Source organism: Heterodontus francisci, chromosome 3, assembly GCF_036365525.1.
Source record: "Heterodontus francisci isolate sHetFra1 chromosome 3, sHetFra1.hap1, whole genome shotgun sequence".
Lineage (NCBI taxonomy): Eukaryota > Metazoa > Chordata > Chondrichthyes > Heterodontiformes > Heterodontidae > Heterodontus > Heterodontus francisci.
Genome location: NC_090373.1, coordinates 189,209,307 through 189,232,513, shown reverse-complemented (window position 1 = coordinate 189,232,513; position 23,207 = coordinate 189,209,307). Strand labels below are relative to the sequence as shown.

Sequence of the window (23,207 nt, the reverse complement as noted above, 5' to 3'; positions counted from 1 at the left end):
CCCGGGTATCCATTATTCTATATATAAACCATCTGAACCCCTCGATTAGATTCCAGTCTGTAATCACTCCCGGGTATCCATTATACTATATATAAACCATCTGAACCCCTCGATTAGATTCCAGTCTGTAATCACTCCCGGGTATCCATTATTCTATATATAAACCATCAATAATTTATTACAGGCCTATGACTGAACTTTAAATGCCTGGCTGGACTCGCTACTGTAAGTGTAAGCTACAGCGTGCAGTGAATTAGGCACTCGTTTAAGCCTGATCATTGTAATGGAACCAGCTTGTCTGGGTTTGGGGCCGGACTTGGTGGAGGTGAGGGTGATGGGGCTGTCAGCAGGATTTGCTTTTTAATCTGGACATCAGGGTCGTGTGTTGCAGTGTTGCAATACAGGCAGGTACCGAGAGACAGATCACTCTGCTTGGTAATAGTGAGGCAGTGCTAGGTGTCTGAACCATATGTTCGCTGTGCTATTGGGAATTGATTGGCTGCGTCGCAAAATTCCCACACTGATGAACTCAATGGCCAAGAGTCGAGGTCTTGTCTATTTGCCAGATTACAACACCAGAAGTGACATCTGATCCCTTTCTTCACTGTGGCGCTGATCAAGAATTCATTTCTCAGAAATCACACATCCCTTTTGGTCTGTTTCCACAACCCTGTTGAAATGCTGTTCAATGGGCCACAACTTTGCTTGAGATGTTTTTGGTCAGCGCTGGGAATCTGTGTTTTTCTTTTACACATAGGCTGATAATAAGCTGCTGTTGCACCGAGGGTTTGAGAATTCATATCACTGAGACCCTGAAAGGTTTTGGGCTTGTCAGTATGATCAGGAACAGGAGAGGGAATGCAGCCAAAGAAAGACTTAACAGGCTGAATATTTTGGCTTACTGGGAACGGGGACGAAAGCTGGAGGCGACCCCTCTTTGGTGGGCAGCACGACCCTGGGGCAGCATATTGCCAGCAGCAGACAATTAACAGGCTGCCGCAGGGGCGAGCGACCAGTGCTGAGGCTGCAAGGACAGGATGGGGGTGCCTCAATGGTGAGGCACCCTTGAAGAGTGGTGGGTTTGGTTGGGGGAAGCTGGGGCAGGCAGGTAGTCCCCAGCAATCAAGGCAGGGGTGCTGTGGTGCACTGGAGGCACCGTTGTCATGGGGTTGGGGGTGTCCGGGGTGGGGGTGGGTGCCGTCCATTGGCCATGGAGCGACGATCAAGGAGGGCACCCCCATCCCCCAACCCCACCCCCAGCCCCAGAACTCACTTGGAGGCCGCCAAAGTTTACCTGGCAGCCTGCCCATGCGGTGGTGGGAAGTGGCCTTTCATTGGCTGCTTAAGTGACTCAATTGGCCACCTAGTGGGTGGCCGTCCCACTAAGGTTTCTGCCACCATAGCATATTGCCATGGAGCCAGGAAGAGGTCGGGCTCCCCTCCTGACTCTTTCCACTGCCATTTTACTAGCCTCCCACCTCCCAGCCCATCTCCAAAGGGCTGGAAAAATTCAGCCCAACATTTCACAACCTCAGGACGATCCAAAGTATTTCACAGCCAATTAAGTACTTATTGAAGTGTGCAACAGCCCCGACAAACAAATTTCTCTGCAGCACCTGTGGAAGAGCCTGTCACTCCAGAATTGGCCTTTATAGCCACTCCAGGCGCTGCTTCACAAACCACTGACCGCCTCCAGGCGCGTATCCATTGTCTCTCGAGATAAGGAGGCCCAAAAGAAAGAAAGAAAAGAAGAAGAAGTGTAGTCACTGTGTAATGTAGCAAATGCAGCAGCCAATTTGTACACAGCACGATCCCAATGCACATCAAAAAGCACATCAAAAAGCAATGTGATGTGGATTGAGGGATAAATATTGGTCAGGACACCAGGGATAGCTCCCTGCTCTTCTTTTAAATAGTGACATGGAATTTTTTACATTCCCCTCCCACCCTACTTCATCTAACCCCGTCAACGTATCCTTCAATTCCTTTCTCTCTCGTGTATTTATCTAGCTTCCCCTTAAGTGTATCCATGTTAATCATCTCATGTGGTAGTGAGTTTCACATTTTAACTACTCTCTCAGTAAAGATGTTTCTCCTGAATTCCTGACTGGACTTATTTGTGGCTATTTTATATTTAAGGCCCCAAGTCTGGACTCTTTCACAAGTGAAAATATCTTCTCTACATATAAACCCCTTCATGATCGTAAAGAGTGCTATCAGATTAGCCCTCAGTCTTCTCTTTTTTAGAGAAAAGAACTCCAGCCTATTCAGTTTGTCTGTGATAGCTGTAAACTCTCAGTCCCGGTATTAATCTTGCAAATCTTTTTTGTGCCTATTTCCTTTTCATAATACGGAGACCAGAACTATGCACAGTTACTCTTAAGTAGGGCGTAGCTCCTCTTTGCAGCTCTGCGCGGCATCTCGCAGCTGTTAGATGCTGAGGGCTGGGAGATCTTGCCCATAGGGCCTAATGAGTACTATGTAATGTACACTTTAGGTACTGAGTCAGACTTCCTTGCTGTCAACCTTTCCTTCTTATGTTTGATTTACTCGGTGAATATTTGAACTACCTGGGGTGTGTGGATCATTGAGGTTGTGCAAGGAAGGTGTGAATTTGTGGAGCCACTAACAAAGGGGAACAAGTATATTGCCTAAGTAGACCCCGTTTATTTGTTAACTGCAAACAAGAAGTTTCGGATTGCTCTTTACTCATAGGATCCTTTACATAGGAACATACGACTTAGAAGCAGGAGTAGGCCATTCAGCCCTTCAAGCATGCTCTGCCATTCAATAAGATCATGGCTGATCTGGTTGTGGTCTCAACTCGATTTTCCTGTCTGCCCCCTATAACTTTTGACTTCCTTGTCTATCAAAAATCAATCTCACTCAGCCTTGAATAAATTCAATGATTCAGCCTCTACTGCTTTCTGGGAAGAGAATTCCACAGACTAACAACATTCTGAGAGAAAAAAAAAACTCCTCACCTCCACCTGACCTCTTATTCTTAAACTGTGTCCATTAGTTCTAGTCTCCCCCACAAGAGGAAACATCCACTCTATCAAGTCCCCTCAGGATCTTATATGTTTCAATATGATCACCTCTCATTCTTCTAAACTCCAATGCATATAGCTTCAACCTGTTCAACTTTTCTTCATAAGATAAGCTCTTCAGCCCCGGAATTAATTGAATGAACCTTCTCTGAACTGCTTCTAATGCAATTATATCCTTTTTCAAATAAAGAGACCAAAATTGTATGTGATACTTCAGCTGTGGTCTCACCAAGGTCCTGCACAGCTGCAGTAAAACCTCCCTTGCAATAAGTATCAACATTCCATTTGCCTTCCTAATACTTGCTGTACCTGCGTGCTAACTTTCTGTGATTCATGTACCAGGACACCCAGATCCCTCTGTACCACCGAATTCTGCAATCTCTCTCCATTTAAATACTATACGGATTTTCTATTCTTTTTGCCAAAGTGGGCAAGTTCACATTTTCCCACATTATGCTCCATCTGCCAAATTTTTGCCCACTTACTGAACCTATCTATATCCCTTTGTAGACTCTTACTTAGTCTTGACAACTTACTTTCCTTCCTATCTTCATATCATCGGCAAATTTAGCTACCATGCATTCAGTCCCTTCATCTAAGTCATTGAGAGAGATTGTAAATAGTTGAGGCGCAGCACTGATCCTTGTGACACTCCACAAGTTACAGCTTGTCAACATGAAAAGGACCCATTTATCCCTACTCTCTGCTTCCTGTTAGCTAACCAGTCCTTTATCCATGCTAATATGTTACCCCCTAACCATGTGTCCTTATCTTGTGTAGGTGTAATGCTTGTAGAGCTCAATGCATTGTCAGCTGCTACTTTCTCATCACCAGTTTTTCTCCCCTATATTCCTGAAGGTGTAGATAGTTGTTGAGTACAGTTTCACAGGTGCCCATCTTCATGTTGTGAGCTGGGCAGTAAGTGGGCAATTTGTTTGTTGGAAGCAATCAGGTAGTTAGAAAGAAGTTTGCACATAAACTGGAAGAAATTTCTCTGGAACCAACTTGGCTATAACTGACTGCGAGAGGAGTACGACGTGAGAAATGTGATTCAACAGAAAGGAAGTACATGCAGGAACATCACTGAGCTGCAGCTTTAGAGAGACAGGCCAGGCTAACAGGTAAACATCATGACTGTCAGCTGCACTCTCACCTACTGGCCCAGAAGGTTGTGGGTTTAAGTGCTTGAGAAAGGACAGGTCTCATTCTTAGTCTAGGGTCTGGAGCGTCTTCCCTCTAAGCGGCGTGGGTGCGCAGCCACGTAGCAGTCTGGAATGTAATACGCAGGGAGCAAACAGGCCGTGCACAAGCAACGTTTCCTATAAGATGTGCACATTCACCAGGTCACTGGGGAGAACTCCCCTGCTCTTCTTTGAAACAGTGCCGTGGGATGACATGTGCAATAAGGAAAGCGTATCTGGCAAAATAAATAGGAGACCTCGACTTTAAGTGCCAGGATAAAGGTAATTCTAATTCCTCTTGTGTTAGTTAAAACTATGCCCAGACACGTTTAAACATCAGCTCTTTCAAGTTGTTCCACTTGAGGTGTACCTCCTGGCAATCTGCTAACCACTCACTTCAGACCAAGAGAAGCTAGACACTTCCCTAAACTATTACATTTCCCCTTAATCATTTTGGCAAACACTCAGCCAAATTCGTTTAGGCAGTGTAGAAAACTTTCCCTCCTTAGTGTGTTTTTGTATCAAAGGGCTTGTCCTCACCGAATGCTTCACAGTGGGATGATGTTGCAATCCATCCCTTCCCTTCAATGTTGCATTAACTAACAGTGATTCAACTGATTGGGCTTTCGATCAAGTCAAATGCTCAGTAAACAAACACTTTCTCTGGTGTGATGCTGCCAGTTTCCAAATCCCCTTCAGCACTATAACAACAACTTGCATTTATATAGTGCCCTCAATATTGTAAAACATTCCAAGGTGCTTCACAACAGCTTTATCAGACAACAAATTGACACTGAGCCACAGAGGGATATGTGACCAAATGTTTTTTTTAATTCTTTCATGGGATGTGGGCGTCGCCGGCAAGGCCAGCATTTGTTGCCCATCCCCAGTTGTCCTTGACAACTGAGTGGTTTGCTAGGTCTTTTCAGAGGGCAGTTAAGAGTCAACCACATTGTTGTGAGTCTGGAATCACATGCAGATCAGACTAGGTAAGGACAGCAGATTTCCTTCCCTAAAGAACATTGGTGAATCAGATGGGTTTTTACAACAATCAATGATAGTTTCATAGTGCCATTATTGAGGCGAGCTTTCAATTCCAGATTTTTCCTATTAATTAATTGAACTTATTAATTAATTGAATTTAAATTCCACCAGCTGCTGTGGTCACCAGGGCATTAGCCTGGGCCTCTGGATTATTAGTCCAGTGACATTGTTGCTACGATTCCGTTGCCCCAAAATGCATCCCTTTAATGAAAATGCAGTAGTTGACAAGGATGGGATTCAAACCCATGCAGTGCACAATGGATCAGCAGTCCATCGCCTTCACCACTCGCCACCTCGTCCTTGGTCACAGAGGTAGGCTTTAAAGAGTGTCTTAAAGGAGGTGGAGAGGGGTTTATAGAGGGAGCTCCAGAGCTTAGGGTCCAGATGGCTGAAGGCATGGTCTCCAACAGTGGGGCAAAGCGAGTGGGGGAATGCACAAGAGAAATGGAAAGATAACAGAAAGTCTCATGACAAGGTCCTCCCGTTAATATGACAATTGGCATGGCTTGTGATCATTTGGAAAACATGAACGATTCCCAGTATTTTCCAACATTCCTGATTCATGAAATTATAATATGTTGTTCAGCATGGCTGTAATTCCTCTCTAACTTCTTTCAAAGTTTTATTTTGCCCCCAATAATGGCCTCTTTTCTCCTGCTCCATGGACTCTGTCAGTCTTCAGTGCTTAGTCCAACTGGCCACTCATCATGAACGGGACTGAGCAGCAAGTGAGCTATTTGACCATGGAGGGCATTACAGCTGAGCCCCACCTTATTCTCACCTGATGACAACAAAAAGGCATTCTCTAGCAAAGGATGATTATGAGCAAACATGGCTTATCTTTTTCCCTCTCTAGCCTAGGAACATCAAGGATGCTGCTCCATACTCAGATGACATTGAATACAGCTATCTCGCAATCATTCACGGAGTACATAAACTTTTCCAGAAATCTGTCCCTGACATTTCAAAAAAATGACCCTATCAATAGTCTTTCTATAGCAACTCACATTGGCTGCTACACTGAGCGATTATTATCTATATGTATCTATCTTTCTCCCTCTCTTTCTCTATCTCCCTCTCTCTATCTATCTATGTTTCTAACTCTTCCTCCTCCCTCTCTCTTTATCTCCTTTGCTTTCTCTCCCTCTATGGCCGGAATTTTATGCCACCCCAGAGAGCCAGATGGTGCCGGTGGGGATGGAATACAATTGAGGGGGAGGCTCCGGGAGGCCTTCCCTACCTGCTCCTCCCTCTGCCCCAATATACGAAGGGCTAGGGGGCTCAAAAAATGGGCCACCCACCCCAGGCCAATCAAGGCCCTCAAGTGGCCACTTAATGGCCTTTACCTGCCTTCATGGCAATTTTACCCATAGCAAGCGGGCGTCCTGGAGCCGGGAAAGGCTGCCCAGTGAAAGTTGTCGGCCTCTCAGCGACCCGGGGGGTGCCTGATTGAGGGCCGTCCCCGCTTCCCCAACCACCCCCAGGACCCAAGACACCCCACTTCCCCCCAAACCATCACCCTTGCCTCGCCGGGGCCCGACCGATTACCCCGGCGAGGCAACCCAAACTTACCTGCAGTCCTGGCTCCATGTCCTCGGCTGGGCTGCAGTCCCAGCAGTGGCCACTGCTCCTGGTGTCGCTGCTGGGACTAAGAGCTGCCAGCTCGATGATTGGCCGGCAGCTCAGTGAGGCGGGACTTCCTCCCTCATGTGGGTAGAAGTCCCGCCTCCGAACAGTTAAATCCCGGGGACCTGTAAAATGCGGGAAGGATCCCTGGGCAAGGCGGAAGCTGGTTCGCCACTGACTTTTACGTTGGTGGCCAGCTCCCATCTGCCCGGTGTAAAATCCAGCCCTATGTTTCTGTACAGCATGGGAAAATCTCCATAGGGCAAGCATCATGACTGAGTTCTGATTAGTTGCCAAGCAATACATGCATAATTGCTAATTGCCTATTCTGTTTGGGCCAAGTAGATGTTCCCATCTGTTACTCTAGTGCAGGCCAGGATCAGGAGGATCTGGAAATGAAATGCTGCTCAGTCAAAATGGCCCCAACCATTGAGAATTGGTTGCTTGGAGGGGCATTGCATTGTTTGCAGTTGCACCTACATGTTTTTCCTTAATGTTTTTAGGATTAGTTTTCTTGCATTTTTACTGTGGTTTTTCTATCTCTCCATATTTGCTTCAGTTTAGGGTGTTTGCTGAATTTGTTGAAGGTGACCAAGCTTTAATTTCCACCTATATGAAACTCACAGCAGTACTGTGAGGCTCTCACCTTTGAGACAGAAAGCCGCCGATTCAAGTCCACATCCAGCAACAAGTGTAAACATCTAGGCTAATATTCCAGTGCTGCAGTGTCAGAGGTGCTGACTTTTGGACAAGTCATTAAACTGAGGCCTATCTTCCCTCTCAGATGGACATAAAAGATCCCAATATGCTATTTTGAAGACGAGCAGGGGAGTTCTTCCTGGTGTCCTGCCAATATTTATCTCTCAACCACTACTAACATCAGTAACAGCTGATTATCTGGTTATTATCTTACTGCTATTTGTGGGAGCTTGCTGTGTGCAAAATGGCTGCTGTGTTTCCTACAATAGTGAATATACTTCAAAAGTACTTCATTGGCTGTAAAGTTCTTTGGGATGTCCTGAGATTGTGAAAGGTGCTATAGAAATGCATGTTCTTTTTTTCCCTGGAACTTTCAACTTTCCAGCTGGGAATTACCCATTATCCCCTGCCTTGAACATTTTGCATCACCAGCCATATGTGGTATTTGGAGAGGAACAAAGAACTTGGACATAGGCCATCCCACAGCACAACCAAGTTATGCACAGCAAGCTCCCACAAGCAGCAAGTGAGATGAATGACTGAATGTCTGTTTTTGGTGGTGTTGGTTGAGAGACGAATGTTGGCCAAGACAAAGGGAGAAACCTTTGCTCTATTTTGAATAGTGCTGCAGGATCTTTTACGTCCACCTGAGGGGACAGACAGGACCTCAGTTTAATGTCTTATTTGAAAGACAGTGTAGCAGTCCCTCAATACTGCAGAGAAGCCAAGCTTGGTTGATATGCTGAGAGCCTAGAGCAGGGGCTTAAACCCATGACCATTGTAACTCAGAGGCAAGAGCACTGTCACTGAGGAAAGCTGATACTGTTTCAGAGTTAAGGCCTAATTTAAAATGCCAGTTTGGCTTGTTTGTACCTCTCTTGCCTGTGAGTTAGAAGTTTATGGGCTCAAGGCCCAGTCTAAGAACTGAAGCAGTTAGGATTACTAATCCCCTGGTTACTGAAGCAAGTAACTCCAGAGGCAAAAAAAACCCCACAGTGGCATTAAAATAAACAATTGTGTTTGGATAGACAATAAAGACCCATGGCACTGACTAAAAGAAGAGCTATTTAATTACATAGAATTAAATAGATTGTACAGCACAGAAACAGGCTATTTAACCCAGCTGGTTCATGCCAATGTTTATTCTCCACACAAGCCTTGTCCCACCATTCTTCATTTCACCCCATCAACATAAGCTTCTATTCCTTTCTCCCTCATGTTTTTATCCAGCTTCCCCTGAAATGCATCTTTGCTATTTGCCTCAACCTCTTCATGCGGTAGCGAGTTCCACATTTTAACTGCCCTCTGGGTAAAGACTATAGCAGCTTAATCGGAGAACTGAAAGATACTGTCCGGGTTATTGTTGTCCACTGGCTTTTCCCACAAACAGATCAGTGGGTCATCAATGAGTACTACACTGTGCAAAATAGCTGCCATGTTCATGGTGAGTGAATGCACTTTAAATAGAATCATATCTAGAAAATGCAAAAAGGAAGACATGTCTGCTCATTTAATTTTCATTCCTCCTGTCATCCCTTGGCAACGTTCCTCAGCAAAACCACAATTATTTTATAAGACACGCTAACTGCATTGCCAGCATTTCCGATTCACCTGCAAATCCTGAGATATGCGGAATTTGGAAAAAAAACCTTTTTCTGCTGATGAAACATATGGCAGATCAAAACATGGCTTTATACGTGTGTAACATTCCCCTGCAGGAGTCAGGATTCCAGGTCTGGAAAGAAAGAAAGGCTCGAGTTCCTATAGCACCTTTCATGACTTCAGGATGTCCTAAAGTGCTTTACAGCCAATGAAATACCCTTTGAAGTATAGTCACTGTTGTAATGTAGGAAACACAGCAGCCAATTTGTACACAGCAAGCTTCTACAAACAACAATGTGAAAATGAGCAGATAATCAGTTTTTAGTAATATTGATTGAGGGATAAATATTGGACACTGTGGAGAACTCCACTGCTGTTCTTTGAAACAGTGCCATGAGATCTTTTACATTCACCAGTGAGGACAGACTGGTCCTTGGCTTTCATCTGAAAAACAGCATCTTTAACAATGCATTGGTGTATCAGCCTTGATTTTTGTATTCAAGTCTCTGGCGGGGTCTTGAACCCACGACCTTCTGACTCAACAGCAAAAGTGCTACCAACTGAGCCACAGTTGACACAAAGCAGGAGACCAATGGGAGCCAGCTTTGGGTCTGGGAGACCACCAGGAGTCAGGGACTTGGGTCTAGTAGACCAGCAAGATCAAGACTTTGGGTCTCGGTGACCAGCAGCAGTCAGGGCCTTGGGTCTGGGAGACCAGCAGCAGTCAGGGCCTTGGGTCAGGGTGACCAGCAGCAGTCAGGGCCTTGGGTCTGGGAGACCAGCAGCAGTCAGGGCCTTGGGTCTGGGAGACCAGCAGCAGTCAGGGCCTTGGGTCAGGGTGGCCAGCAGCAGTCAGGGCCTTGGGTCAGGGTGACCAGCAGCAGTCAGGGCCTTGGGTCAGGGTGACCAGCAGCTATCAGGGCCTTGGGTCAGGGTGACCAGCAGCTGTCAGGACCTTGTGTCAGGGTGACCAGCAGCAGTCAGGGCCTTGGGTCAGGGTGACCAGCAGCTGTCAGGGCCTTGGGTCAGGGTGACCAGCAGCTGTCAGGACCTTGGGTCAGGGTGACCAGCAGCAGTCAGGGCCTTGGGTCAGGGTGACCAGCAGCAGTCAGGGCCTTGGGTCAGGGTGACAAGCAGCAGTCAGGGCCTTGGGTCAGGGTGACCAGCAGCTGTCAGGGCCTTGGGTCAGGGTGACCAGCAGCTGTCAGGACCTTGGGTCAGGGTGACCAGCAGCTGTCAGGGTTTTGGGTCAGGGTGACCAGCAGCTGTCAGGGCCTTGGGTCAGGGTGACCAGCATCAGTCAGGGCCTTGGGTCAGGGAGACCAGCAGCAGTCAGGGCCTTGGGTCAGGGTGACCAGCAGCAGTCAGGGCCTTGGGTCAGGGAGACCAGCAGGAGTCAGGGGCCTTGGGTCAGGATGACCAACAGCAGTCAGGGCCTTGGGTCAGGGAGACCAGCATCAGTCAGGGCCTTGGGTCAGGGAGACCAGCAGCAGTCAGGGCCTTGGGTCAGGATGACCAACAGCAGTCAGAGCCTTGGGTCAGGGAGACCAGCATCAGTCAGGGCCTTGGGTCAGGGAGACCAGCATCAGTCAGGGTCTTGGGTCAGGGAGACCAGCAGCAGTCAGGGCTTTAGGTCCAGGAGATCTGCAGGAGTTAGGTTTTTGGGTTCAGGACAACGTTAACGGTTCAGGATTTGCATACAACAGATCAGCAGAAACAGAAATCTTTATATCCAGGAGACCATTGGATTTTCAACGCCAACCAAATGGGGCCCATTTGAATATAATATCTTGTTTCCAGCAGTGCAGCACTCCCTCAGTATTACATTGAAGTGTCATCTTGGATAATGTGTTCAAGTCCCAATGAGAGGGCTGCCAAATGAGCCAAGCTGACACTTACCAATACAGATAGTAACTTACGTAGACTTGTAGTCTACACATTGCGTCAACATTGAAAGTGACAAGTCTATTGTCACTCCAGGTACTTTTCTTTATTTTTATCTCTAATCCTATTTATAGCCCTAATCCTAAACTTAACCCTAACGCTAAGTGATGCTCAACCCTGACCATAAATCTAACCCTGACTCTAAGCATAGTGTTATTCCCACTCTAGCCCAACCCAAACCCTAACCCAAGTACAAGCCATGACCCTAACTTTAAGAGTGACCCTAGCCTTAAGTTGCCCTTACCTGAGCCTGAAACATAACTCTTAATAGTAACCCTTACCCTAGCTTGAACTTTAAGCTAACAATAACCTTAACCCCAGCCTGAACCCTAACCCAGTCACCCTTACCAGAACCTGAACCAGATTTTAAAAGTGACCCTTACTTTAGCCTGAAACTTAACCTGATCAGTAACAATTACACTACCCTGAATCCTAACCGTACAGTGATGCTAATCTTAGCCTGTATTATAACCCTACCAATAACCCCAGCCCTATCTGAGCCCTAACCCTAACAGTGACGCTACCTTAGTCTGAATTATAACCGTAACAGTAACCCTTACCCTAGCTTGAACCCTAACCTGAACAGTAACCTCAAAGCTAACCCTCTATGAATTCTATTCCTTTGAATGCTTGCTTATGTTACTCATTATTTTCCAAAGACGCTTTCTTCTTTAATTGAAACTCTGGGGAAGAAAGGGAAGGGAGGTGGGGATCAAGTAGTTAACAAGCTGAGAGACAAAAAGAATACATAGGTACCATCAGACAAAGCGTGTAGCTGCATGTTGAAAGGTGAGGTTTTTATTTTAGTTCTACATTACACAGCCCAGGGCACATGAGCTGAAGCTGGTGTAACATGCACAGAACTTACCTCAACGCGTTGTACATGCTGGGCACAGGCCCAAGTTAGATCGCGTCGGGCCTAAATTTAGTGCAGTCACAAGACTCAGAAAGAGAGAGGGAGGGGGAGAGAGAAAGTTGGTGCATAATGATGAACAACCTTTAGCCATAGTGCTGACAAACAAGCATTTCACAATTGGTGGAAGTGAACCAGCCTGATCCTTTTTTAATAAACAATTTTTTTTGCTCTCCTTTCTGTAGAAGACACAGACTCAGGCTGAGGTGTGACACTTAGAGGTGCGGGCTACTCCTGAGGGTCTTACACAAGTAGCAGCAGCTCCAGGTGCCAGTCATGACATTGAAAACCAAGAGGCGATTAAACATGTCGGGGACCAGGCGACTGTATACAGTCCCACCCTCAGACCATGCCTATATTTGCCTATTTTCCAGAAATAATCACTGTATTGCAGGAGTCCTTTGTCAGGACTGATTTGTACAGAGAATAATGCATCCGGGAGAGAGTCTAATCAAGTTGCCTATTCGCCCCGTGGGTGTCCACACAAAGCCTGATCGTTTCCTCTCCAGGTGTTCACTCTCATGCAATGTCAACTGTGTCTCAGCAGGTAATGCTCCTGCTTTGAGTTAGACAGTCGTATGTTTAAATCCTGCTTAAGACCATAATCTGGTCTGCTAATCCAGTAGAGTAGTGAGGGAGTGCTATACTGTTGGAAGTGCAGTCTTTGACATGAGAATGTTAAACTGAGGCCACATTTACTCTCTCAGATGGATGTTAAAGATCCCACAGTACTATTTTGAAGTAAAGCATAGAAGTTCTTCTGAGATGTCTGGTCAACATTTTCTGTCAACCAACATCACTAAAAAGCAAATTATCTGGTCATTATATATTGCTGTTTGTGGGAGCTTTCTGTGTCCAAATTAGTCTGCGCATTTCCTACATTACAACAGTGACTACGCCTCAAAAGTACTTCAGATGCCTCTTCGCCCAGCCCCTGTTGGCTGAATATGGATGTTTGTCTGTGATGCTGACACAGCCAAAGCAGAACTAGAGCCATTGGCTGTAAAGCACTGTGGACATCCTGTGGTCATGAAATGTGCTGTAGAAATGCAGGACTTACTTCTTTCTAGTTTCAAAAAGCAATCGGAAAAAAAAACTGTCTGATTTTTTTTCCTCCCCTCATTGGCCACTTAATACTCGACAGGTGTAAGACCCAGCTCCAAACCGAATAGGACATTTTCCCACTGAGGCATCAGATGAGCATCCAGTAAATCCCCGATTTTAATCGCTTCTCCATTGGTGGCCATATCTTCAGCTGCCTAGGCCCTAAGCTCTGGAATTCCCTCCCTAAACCTCTTTGCTTGTCTGCCTCTCTCTCCTCCTTTAAGACACTCCTTAAAACCTACTTTTTTGACCAAGTTTTTGGCCACCTGTCCTAATATCTCCATCTGTGGCTCAGTGTCAAATTTTGTTTGGTAACATTCCTGTGATTCTCAAACTGTCATGATGGGATCTGAAATCTCATTGGATCTGAAATCTCATTGGATGGGCGGCACAGTGGCGCAGTGGTTAGCACCGCAGCCTCAAAGCTCCAGCGACCCGGGTTCAGTTCTGGGCACTGCCTGTGCGGAGTTTGCACGTTCTCCCTGTGACTGCGTGGGCTTCCGCCGGGTGCTCTGGTTTCCTCCCACAGCCAAAGACTTGCAGGTTGATAAGTAAATTGGCCATTGTAAATTTCCCCTAGTGTAGGTAGGTGGTAGGAGAATGGTGGGGATGTGGTAGGGAATATGGGATTAATGTAGGATTAGTATAAATGGGTGGTTGATGGTCGGCACAGACTCAGTGGGCTGAAGGGCCTGTTTCAGTGCTGTATCTCTAAATAAAAATAAATAAAATAACTTAGACAAGCAGTAACATAAGCACTACACTGTTAGTACCTAATCTAGTGGTCAATGACTCTTAGTGCCCTCAAAAGTGGCCCAGTAAAGCGTCCATTCGTTAAAAGCCATCGTTAGAGGACCCACTTCTACGTTTTTGGCATTTAGGGGCAGACGATTGTTGCTGCCCATATCCTGGGAATGATTATGGATAAATGGTCACTCACCATTTGTGTAGTGATAGTGATTCTGGCTTTCTAAAGTGACATTCAGTTTCCAAAGTGATTTTGAAGAACCAAATTCTTCAGACTGTTATGTGCCTTATTATGGTGGTTTATTTGGTCACTGTGCATCTGCAGTGACGGCTGGTCATTTAGAATTAACAGCATGTTGATGCTCACAACTGAGACTCACACCTGAAGTGTGGTTGCCTGGCATGGTATCGGTGCCCACAGAACCTGCCGAACTCTGGAATTCTCCACCTAAACCGCCCTGCCTCTCTGTCCCTCTGTCCTCCTTTAAGACACTCCTTGAAACCTACTTCTCACCTGTCCGAATATTGTTTCATGTAGCTGGGTGTCAAATATTGTCTGATAATTTCTCTTGCAAAGTGCCGTGGGACTTTTTTTACTACATTAAAGATACTATATAATTGCTGTAACTGTACCAGAGCACGGGCCTTGAAGCCTCTTAGAGAGAAGCCCTTGATTTTGAGGGGACACTTGAAAAGCATGGCTTAAAACTGGTTGAAAATCATCTGCGCACATTTGTAGAAAGCAGACCACCTGTAGTACTCAAGGCTTCACAATGAGAGAATGGCCTCCTGTTTCAGGGAAGCTTGCTTGACCACGAGGGGGCTCCAGTGCACTGCCAAAGATGCAGGTTATTTTTATGGCCATATCATATCCCACATTCTCCTTTTGGTTATGTAATTTGGCCAATGTAAGAACAGGAGAGTATAGGAGGTGACCCCATGGAACCAGTCCTTCTACTGCACTCTTTTGGACCCTTTCCTGTTCATTTAAAGGAGAAAGGGAGGCCAGAAGGAGTACTCCCGTGATACAGTACTCCCTCCACAAAATCACAGATTGATATAACGCAGGAGGCCATTCAGCCCATCATGCCTCTGCCAGCTCTTTGAAAAAGCTACCAAATTATTCCCACTTCCCTGCTCTTTCCCCGCAGCTCTGCAATTTTTTCCCTTTCAAATATTTATCCAAAATTATTACTGAATCTGCTTCCACCAACCTTTCAGGCAGTACATTCCAGATCGTAACGACTTCCTGTGTGAAAAAAGTATTTTCAACTCCCATCTGGTTCTTTTACCTTAAATCCGTGCCATCCACCTGTCAGTGGAAACAGAACGAAAGATTTTGCTGTAAGATTCTTTGATTCTTTTAAATGTCTCTTCGTGGCTTCAGTGGATTGGACATGTCCGCAGGGTGGAAGACAGTCACATACCTAAGGACCTTCTGTATGGTGAGGTAGCCGGGGCCAGACGACCAGTGGGGCCCAAAGCTCCGCTTCAAGGATGCCTGCAAGTGTGACATGAAGGCCCTAAATGTCGACTATCGCACCGACAGAGGGAAATGGCGACACATCCTGTGCATTACCATGACAACCAGTGGCTACAGCAGCTGAGCAACAGGCTCCAATGCCGAAAACAACAACTCCCAGCATCACTTGTCAGCTTGACATGCAGCACCTGTGGCAGAACCTGCCTCTCAAGCATTGGCCTTCACAGCCATCAGCAAAGGTGCAACAGGAGAAGACACCCCCCAAATGGATTGTTTGATGTGTGTCCATCATCTTTCATAGATGGAAGGATGCCAACCAACCAGTGGCCTCACATACATTAATAGGCACAACTCCTCCCCACCCTTTAAATAAAACCTGTAGACTTTTCAACCTGCCCCCCGATTGTGGTTCATGAATGTGAAAATCGGGCTGTTTCCATAATGGGCGGACAATTGGCAATATCAGTTTTACACTCTGCAGGGGTGGAATGAGGCTGGTTGATATACTGCCCCATGATCTCATCATCCGCTTCTCTCTTGCACTCTTGCCTCTGAGTAAGAAGGTTGTGGGTTTCAGTCCCACTGCAGATGATCCTGGCTGACTCTCCAGTGCAGTACTGAGGGAGCGCTGCACTATTGGAGGTGCCGTCTTTTGGGTGAGACACCAAACCAAGGCCCTGTCTTCCCTCTCAGGTTGACGTAAATGATCCAGTGGCATTATTTGAGGAAGGAGAGTTCACCCCAGTTTCCTGGCCAAAATGTATCCATCAAGCAACATCACTAAAACAGATCATTTTGTTCATTATCACATTACTATTTGTGGGAATCTGCTGTGTGTTAATTTGCTACCATGTTTCCTACGTTAAAAGAGTGACTACACTTCAAAAAGTACTTAATTTGCTGTAAAGTGTTTTGGGAAGTCCTGAGATTGTGAAAAGCACCATGAAAATGTAAATTCTTTCTTTCGAACGGATGCTGTCTTTGTTAAAAATTGCTTTGTCAAATGGACAGTGTCACTTTAAAATAAAATTCTGTATATAACTAATCCCGTTCCAAAATATTTAAGAGTGGCCAGAGGATGTAACTGTAGAGTTAAAGAGTGCACCATACTAGGGCCCTGTGACTGTGGCTGCCTTGGTAACCCCTTCATCCTCCCAAACCCTCCCTCCCCCACCCACTCTTTCTAGTCATGAGATTGAAAACCAGGCTGTCAATCACACTAGGTTCCCACACGTACTCGCCTCTGCGTTGGACACCACCTGTGGCTGATGCAAGTCAAGTGCAGTGCAGTCAGCTGACAATGTTGACCGCAAGCCCTGATGTTTTAGCCAACCCAGGCCCTGCAGGCTTTGAATGTTTCTGGCTCTGCTCTGTGCTCTCCGCGCCAAATCAAAATGTCAGCAGCACCGCTAAATTTATCCTGTCATCACTGTACTGACATCCCATTCAGCGAACAACAGTTGCTATAAATGGAAGGCAGCACCGGACTCCCATATGAATATAGCTGCTCCCACTGGCATCTGGAGGGCACGTGACCACTATTGTGACCTTCAGTGCTGGCCAGCTAAGAATAGCCTGACCTTCGACAGCAGCCAACACTTTCATGGCATGGGGTTTTGGGGGTGCGGGGGATGGGCGATGTAGCTGGATGGCAGAGCAGGCTTGAGGGGCCATATCGCCTGCTCCTGCTCCTATTTCTTAAGTTCTTTTGTTCTTAGGATCAGGAACTCACCCCACCCCCCCTTAGCCCCCGGAGCAGAGGTGCTACCCCATATATTTACCCCTTGCATTTATATAGCACCTTTAACGTTGTAAAATGTTCCAAGGCCCTTCAGAGGCGCGCTAACAAAATTTAATATTGAGCCACATAAGGAGCTATTAGGTCAGATGACCAAAAGCTTGAGCAAAGAGGTAGATTTTAAGGAGCATCTTAAAGGAGGAAAGCAATTTAGAGAGGTTAGGGCCTACGCAGCTGAAGGCATGGCTACCAATGGTGGGTTAAAGCTGCTGCTGAACTACCGGAGGGAGGAATTATGGAAGAACGTGATAGATACTGGCACCCTAGCATCCTGCTTAAGGATGATTGGATTTCTTGGTTGGGGTGGGAAGCTAGAGGCCAAGGGGATGTAAATTTAGTTTCGTTATATTCTTTTGGCAAATCTAGTTGAATAGCCGAGGTCTTTAGTGCTGGAGACCATCGGAGTGACAGATAGTGAGGTAAATGAGGGAAGAGCAGGGAGGTGACAGCCAATTTTTGTTTTATAAGATCACAGGGTGAAGGTTGATTTTCCTGTCAGGGATTGATCCCTGGGTGCTCACCAGAAAGAGATCTGCAATGCTAGGTATTTTCTCCTTTTATACAGACCTGGCAATTCTGAGATGGAGGGGTGGCCCAGGAGTCGAAGGGGGTTGGAGTACCTGTGCCTGCAATAACCACAGACATCGGTGACCAAAGGCGAGAGTGTGGAGGTGGGGCAGTGCAAAGTCATGTGATGAAACCTCCCAGAATCTGTCCAACCAGAGCTAGCAACCCCAGAGATTACACAGGTAGGATCACTCAAACTGAGTGAATTGCTTATGACATTCATTGCATGGACGGTCACAGGAGTAAGGGCCATTGAGTGAAGTATCATGAGACGATGGATTACAACACAGAAAGAACAGAGGAGAGAGGGAGAGCGTGAAAATTGATGGAAATTGAGTGGAAAATGAAACACTAACCTCTGTCTTGTGACTGTTTCCTTTTTTAACTCACTGTGTTCCATACCAGGCAGTGCACTAACCAACAGAGCCACAGCAGAAAGTGTCTAAGAATGTTTTGTAGGCCAGAATATCCTGATGGAATTTGATGATTGTGTAGGTCTCTCAGGATGCAGTACATGACTACCCTATAATGTGTTACTCATCACCGGTTATTTATATCAACCAGCCAGCTCGAAATGTTTTAATTGTAGATTCACAGAAGTTTACAATATGTAAAGGCCATTCAGTCCATCGTGCCAGTGCTGGCTCTCTGAAAGAGCTGTCCACTTAGTTTCACTTCCCTGCCCTTTATCTGCCTGCTCTTTCAAATATTTTCTTTTTCAAATACTTTGGTTTAATATAAAGATGCATTTAAGGGAAAGCCAGGTAAACTAGATGCATTTATTGGCTGCCAAGCGTACAAAAGGACATGGAAACAAGGAGGGTGGATGGAATTGGGAAATAAATCAGCCAGGATCTCACTGAATGGCTGAACATAGACTCCTATTCCTGAGTGTCAGTATTAACAGAGGGTCCCTGGGAGTGTGTCAGTATTTACAGGGGTTCTCTGGGAGTGTGCCAGTATTTACAGGGGGTTCTCGGGAGTGTGTCAGTCTTTACAGGATGTCCCTGGGAGTGTGTCAGTATTTACAACAGGTCCCTGGGAGTGTGTCAGTATTAACAGAGGGTCCCTGGGAGTGTGTCAGTATTTACAGGGGGTCCTCGGGAGTGTGTCAGTCTTTACAGGGTGCCCCCGGGAGTGTGTCAGTATTTACAAGAGGTCCCTGGGAGTGTGTCAGTATTTACAAGGGGTCCCTGGGAGTGTGTCAGTATTAACAGAGGGTCCCTGGGAGCGTGTCAGTATTTACAAGGGGTCCCTGGGAGTGTGTCAGTATTAACAGAGGGTCCCTGGGAGTGTGTCAGTATTTACAGGGGCTCTCTGGGAGTGTGTCAGTATGAACAGAGGGTCCCTGGGAGTGTGTCAGTATTTACAGGGCTCTTTGGGAGTGTGTCAGTATTTACAGGGGCTCTCTGGGAGTGTGTCAGTATGAACAGAGGGTCCCTGGGAGTGTGTCAGTACTTACAGAGGGTCCCTGGGAGTGTGTCATTATTTACAGAGGGTCCTCGGGAGTGTGTCAGTCTTTACAGGATGTCCCTGGGAGTGTGTCAGTATTTACAGAGGGTCCTCAGGAGTGTGTCAGTCTTTACAGGATGTCCCTGGGAGTGTGTCAGTATTTACAGAGGGTCCTCGGGAGTGTGTCAGTCTTTACAGGATGTCCCTGGGAGTGTGTCAGTATTTACAGAGGGTCCTCGGGAGTGTGTCAGTCTTTACAGGATGTCCCTGGGAGTGTGTCAGTATTTACAAGAGGTCCCTGGGAGTGTGTCAGTATTTACAAGAGGTCCCTGGGAGTGTGTCAGTATTAACAGAGGGTCCCTGGGAGCGTGTCAGTATTTACAAGGGGTCCCTGGGAGTATGTCAGTATTAACAGGGGCTCTCTGGGAGTGTGTCAGTATTTACAATAGGTCCCTGGGAGTGTGTCAGTATTAACAGAGGGTCCCTGGGAGCGTGTCAGTATTTACAAGGGGTCCCTGGGAGTGTGTCAGTATTAACAGAGGGTCCCTGGGAGTGTGTCAGTATTTACAGGGGCTCTCTGGGAGTGTGTCAGTATGAACAGAGGGTCCCTGGGAGTGTGTCAGTATTTACAGGGCTCTTTGGGAGTGTGTCAGTATTTACAGGGGCTCTCTGGGAGTGTGTCAGTATGAACAGAGGGTCCCTGGGAGTGTGTCAGTATTTACAAGGGTTCTCTGGGAGCGTGTCAGTATTTACAAGGGTTCTCTGGGAGTGTGTCAGTATTTACAGGGTGTCCATGTGGGTGTGTCATTATTTATGAAAGGGCTCCCAGAGGATATCAGGAGGGATCCATGAGAGCATGTCAGTATTTACAGGATGCTCCTGGGAGTGTGTCAGTATTTAAAAATATAAGAACATAAGAAATAGGAACAGGAGTAGGCCATTAAGCCCCTTGAGCCTGCTCCTCCATTGAATAAGATCATGGCTGTTCTGATCTTGGCCTCAACTCCACTTTCCTGCCTTTTCCCCATAACCCTTGACTCCCTTGTAGATCAAAAATCTGTCAAACTCAGCCTTGAATATATTTAATGATTCAGATTTCACAATGCTCTGGGGTAGAGAATTCCTCTGAGAGAAGAAGTTCCTCTCTATCTCCGTCTTAAATGGGAGGGCACTTGTTCTGAAACTGTACCCCCCAGTTCTAGATTCCCCACGAGGGGAAACATCCTCTCAGCATCTACCCTGTCAAGCCCCCTCAAAATATTATATGTTTCATTAAGATCACCTCTTATTCTTCTAAACTCCAATGAGTATAGACCCAACCTGCTCATCATTTCCTCAGAAGCCAAACCCCTTCATCCCAGGAATCAATTAGTGAACTTTCTCTGAACTGCCTCCAATGCAAATATGTCCCTCCTTAAAGGAGGAGACCAAAACTGTACACAGTACTCTACGTGTGGTCTCAGCAATGCGCTGTACAGTTGGAGCAAGAATTCCCTACTTTTATACTCCATCCCCCTTGCAATAAATGCCAACATTCCATTTACCTTCCTAATTACCTGTGTGCTAACTTCTTGTGATTCATGTACAAGGACACCCAGATCCCTTTGTACCACAGCATTCTGCAGTCTCTCCATTTAATAATATTCTACTTTTCTTTTCTTCCTATCAAAGTGGACAAGTTCCCCTTTTCCCAATTATACTCCATCTGCCAAATTTTTGCCACTCATTTAACCTATCTATATCCCTCTGCAGACTCTGGGACTGAGGCCTCAGCTATTTACACTCGATATTAATGACTTGGATGAAGAGACAGAGAGTAATGTATCTACGTTTGCTGATGCTACAATGCTCGGTGGAAAGGTAAGCTGTGGGGAGGATGTAGAGAGGCTGCAAAGAGAAAGAGACAGGTTATGTGAGTGGGCAACAAGATGGCAGATGGAGTATAATGTAGAGAAGTGTGAAGTCATTCACTTTGATCGTAAAAATAGAAAAGCAGGATATTTTTTAAAAGATGTGAAACTGGTAAGTGTTGATGTTCAGAGAGACTTGGGGGTACTCATACAAGGAACGCACAAAGTTAACCTGCAGGTACAGCAGACTATTAGGAAGGCAAATGGCATGCTGGCCTTTATTGCAAGGGGAATTGGAGTACAGGAATAAGGAAGTCTTACTAAAATTGTACAGGGTTTTGGAGAGACCACACCTGGAATACTGGGTGCAGTTTTAGTCTCCACATTAAAGAAAAGATATACTTGCACTGGAGGCAGTGGAGTGAAGATTTACTAAATTGGTCCCTGGGATGAAGGGGGTGTCCTATGATGAAAGACTGAGTAAATTGGGCCTATATTCTCTGGAGTTTAGAAGAATGAGAGGTGATTTAATTGAGACATATAAGATTCTGAAAGGGCTTGATAGGGTAGAAGCTCGGAGATTGTTCCCACTGGTCAGGGAATCGAGAACACGGGGACACAGTCTCAGGATAAGGGGCTGATCATTCAGGACTGAGATGAGGAGAAATTACTAAACTCAAAGGGTTGTGAATCTTTGGAATTCTCTACTCCTGAGGGTTGTGCGTGCTCCATCATTGAACACATTTAAGGCTGGGATAGATAGATTTTTGATCTCACAGGGAGGCAAGTGGAATTGAAGCCCAAGATCAGCCATGAACGTATTGAATGGCAGAGCAGGCTCGATGGGCCATATGATCTACTTCTGCTCCTATTTCTTATATTCTTGTGTTCTTTGTATCCTCTTTGCATTCTCCCTACAACTTGCAGGGGATCCCAGGGAATGTGTCAGTTTATAGAGCATCCCTGGGATTTAATCAGTATATATAGGATGCCAAGAAACATGGAGTCCAGCTTGATGGAGTACTGCTTCGACAGAGTAGTTAACTCGGGGAATTTGGTGAGTGAGGGAATTTGGCGGAGTGCGATTCACTGGCGGTGACCTGGGTGAAGACGGAATGCAGCGACCGAGGAATTAAAGTGGGGAAGCCGCCCGCGGAATCTCCAACAATAAAAGCAACACCTGCAAAACAGCTGTAGAGATGTCCCGACCAGAGATTAAGCTGATTGTGAGTGGCTGGTCAGTATTTCTAGTTAATAGTCTAGTTAATAGAAGGTAAAGGCATGGCAGGGAACCTGAGCCCCACGGAATGTACATCTTGTGCCATGTGGGAAAGGAATTCTGGTTGCCACACTACCAGAAGGACATGGAGGCTTTGGAGAGGGTACAGAAGAGGTTTACCAGGATGTTGCCTGGTCTGGAGGGCATTAGCTATGAGGAGAGGTTGGATAAACTCGGATTGTCTTCACTGGAACGACGGAGGTGGAGGGGTGACATGATAGAGGTTTACAAAGTTATGAGCGGCATGGTCAGAGTGGATAGTCAGAAGCTTTTTCCCAGGGTGGAAGAGTCAGTTACTAGGGGACATAGGTTTAAGGTGAGAGGGGCAAAGTTTAGAGGGGGTGTGCGAGGCAAGTTCTTTACACAGAGGATGGTGAGTGCCTGGAACTTGCTGCCGGGGGAGGTGGTGGAAGCAGGTACGATAATGACGTTGAAGAGGCATCTTGACAAATACATGAATAGGATGGGAATAGAGGGATACGGTCCCCGGAAGTGCAGAAGGTTTTAGTTTCGGCAGGCATCAAGATCGGCGCAGGCTTGGAGGGCTGAATGGCCTGTTCCTGTGCTGTACTGTTCTTTGTTCTTTGAATGGTGATGTGGGGGCCAGAGAATAGCTTTGGATGCATCCGCCTCGAAATCCGATGTCATGATGTTGGATCCGGAACTAGTCAGCGGCGGGAAAGCACCAAAGGGGGGGGGGGGGGTTGGTGGTGGGGGGGGATTGCCATCCCAATGCAACGGGAATGCAATTTACACTGCTGAACTCCAAGTTTTAATACATTAACATATAATTCATCATGATTCAATGGGGGGGCCTGGAATTAAGTGGACCAATGACGGCACCCAGGTGCCTTCGGATTCCCAGCCA

The 23,207-nt window shown here is 46.3% G+C and overlaps 1 non-coding gene across 1 annotated transcript; it reads right to left on the bottom strand.

The window, feature by feature from the left end:
* Positions 1-5,497: 5,497 nt before the first annotated feature.
* Positions 5,498-5,574, bottom strand: trnas-gcu (transfer RNA serine (anticodon GCU)). The gene has a single exon. It is a non-coding gene; the product is annotated as a tRNA-Ser (tRNA).
* Between the last annotated feature and the right edge of the window lie 17,633 nt (positions 5,575-23,207).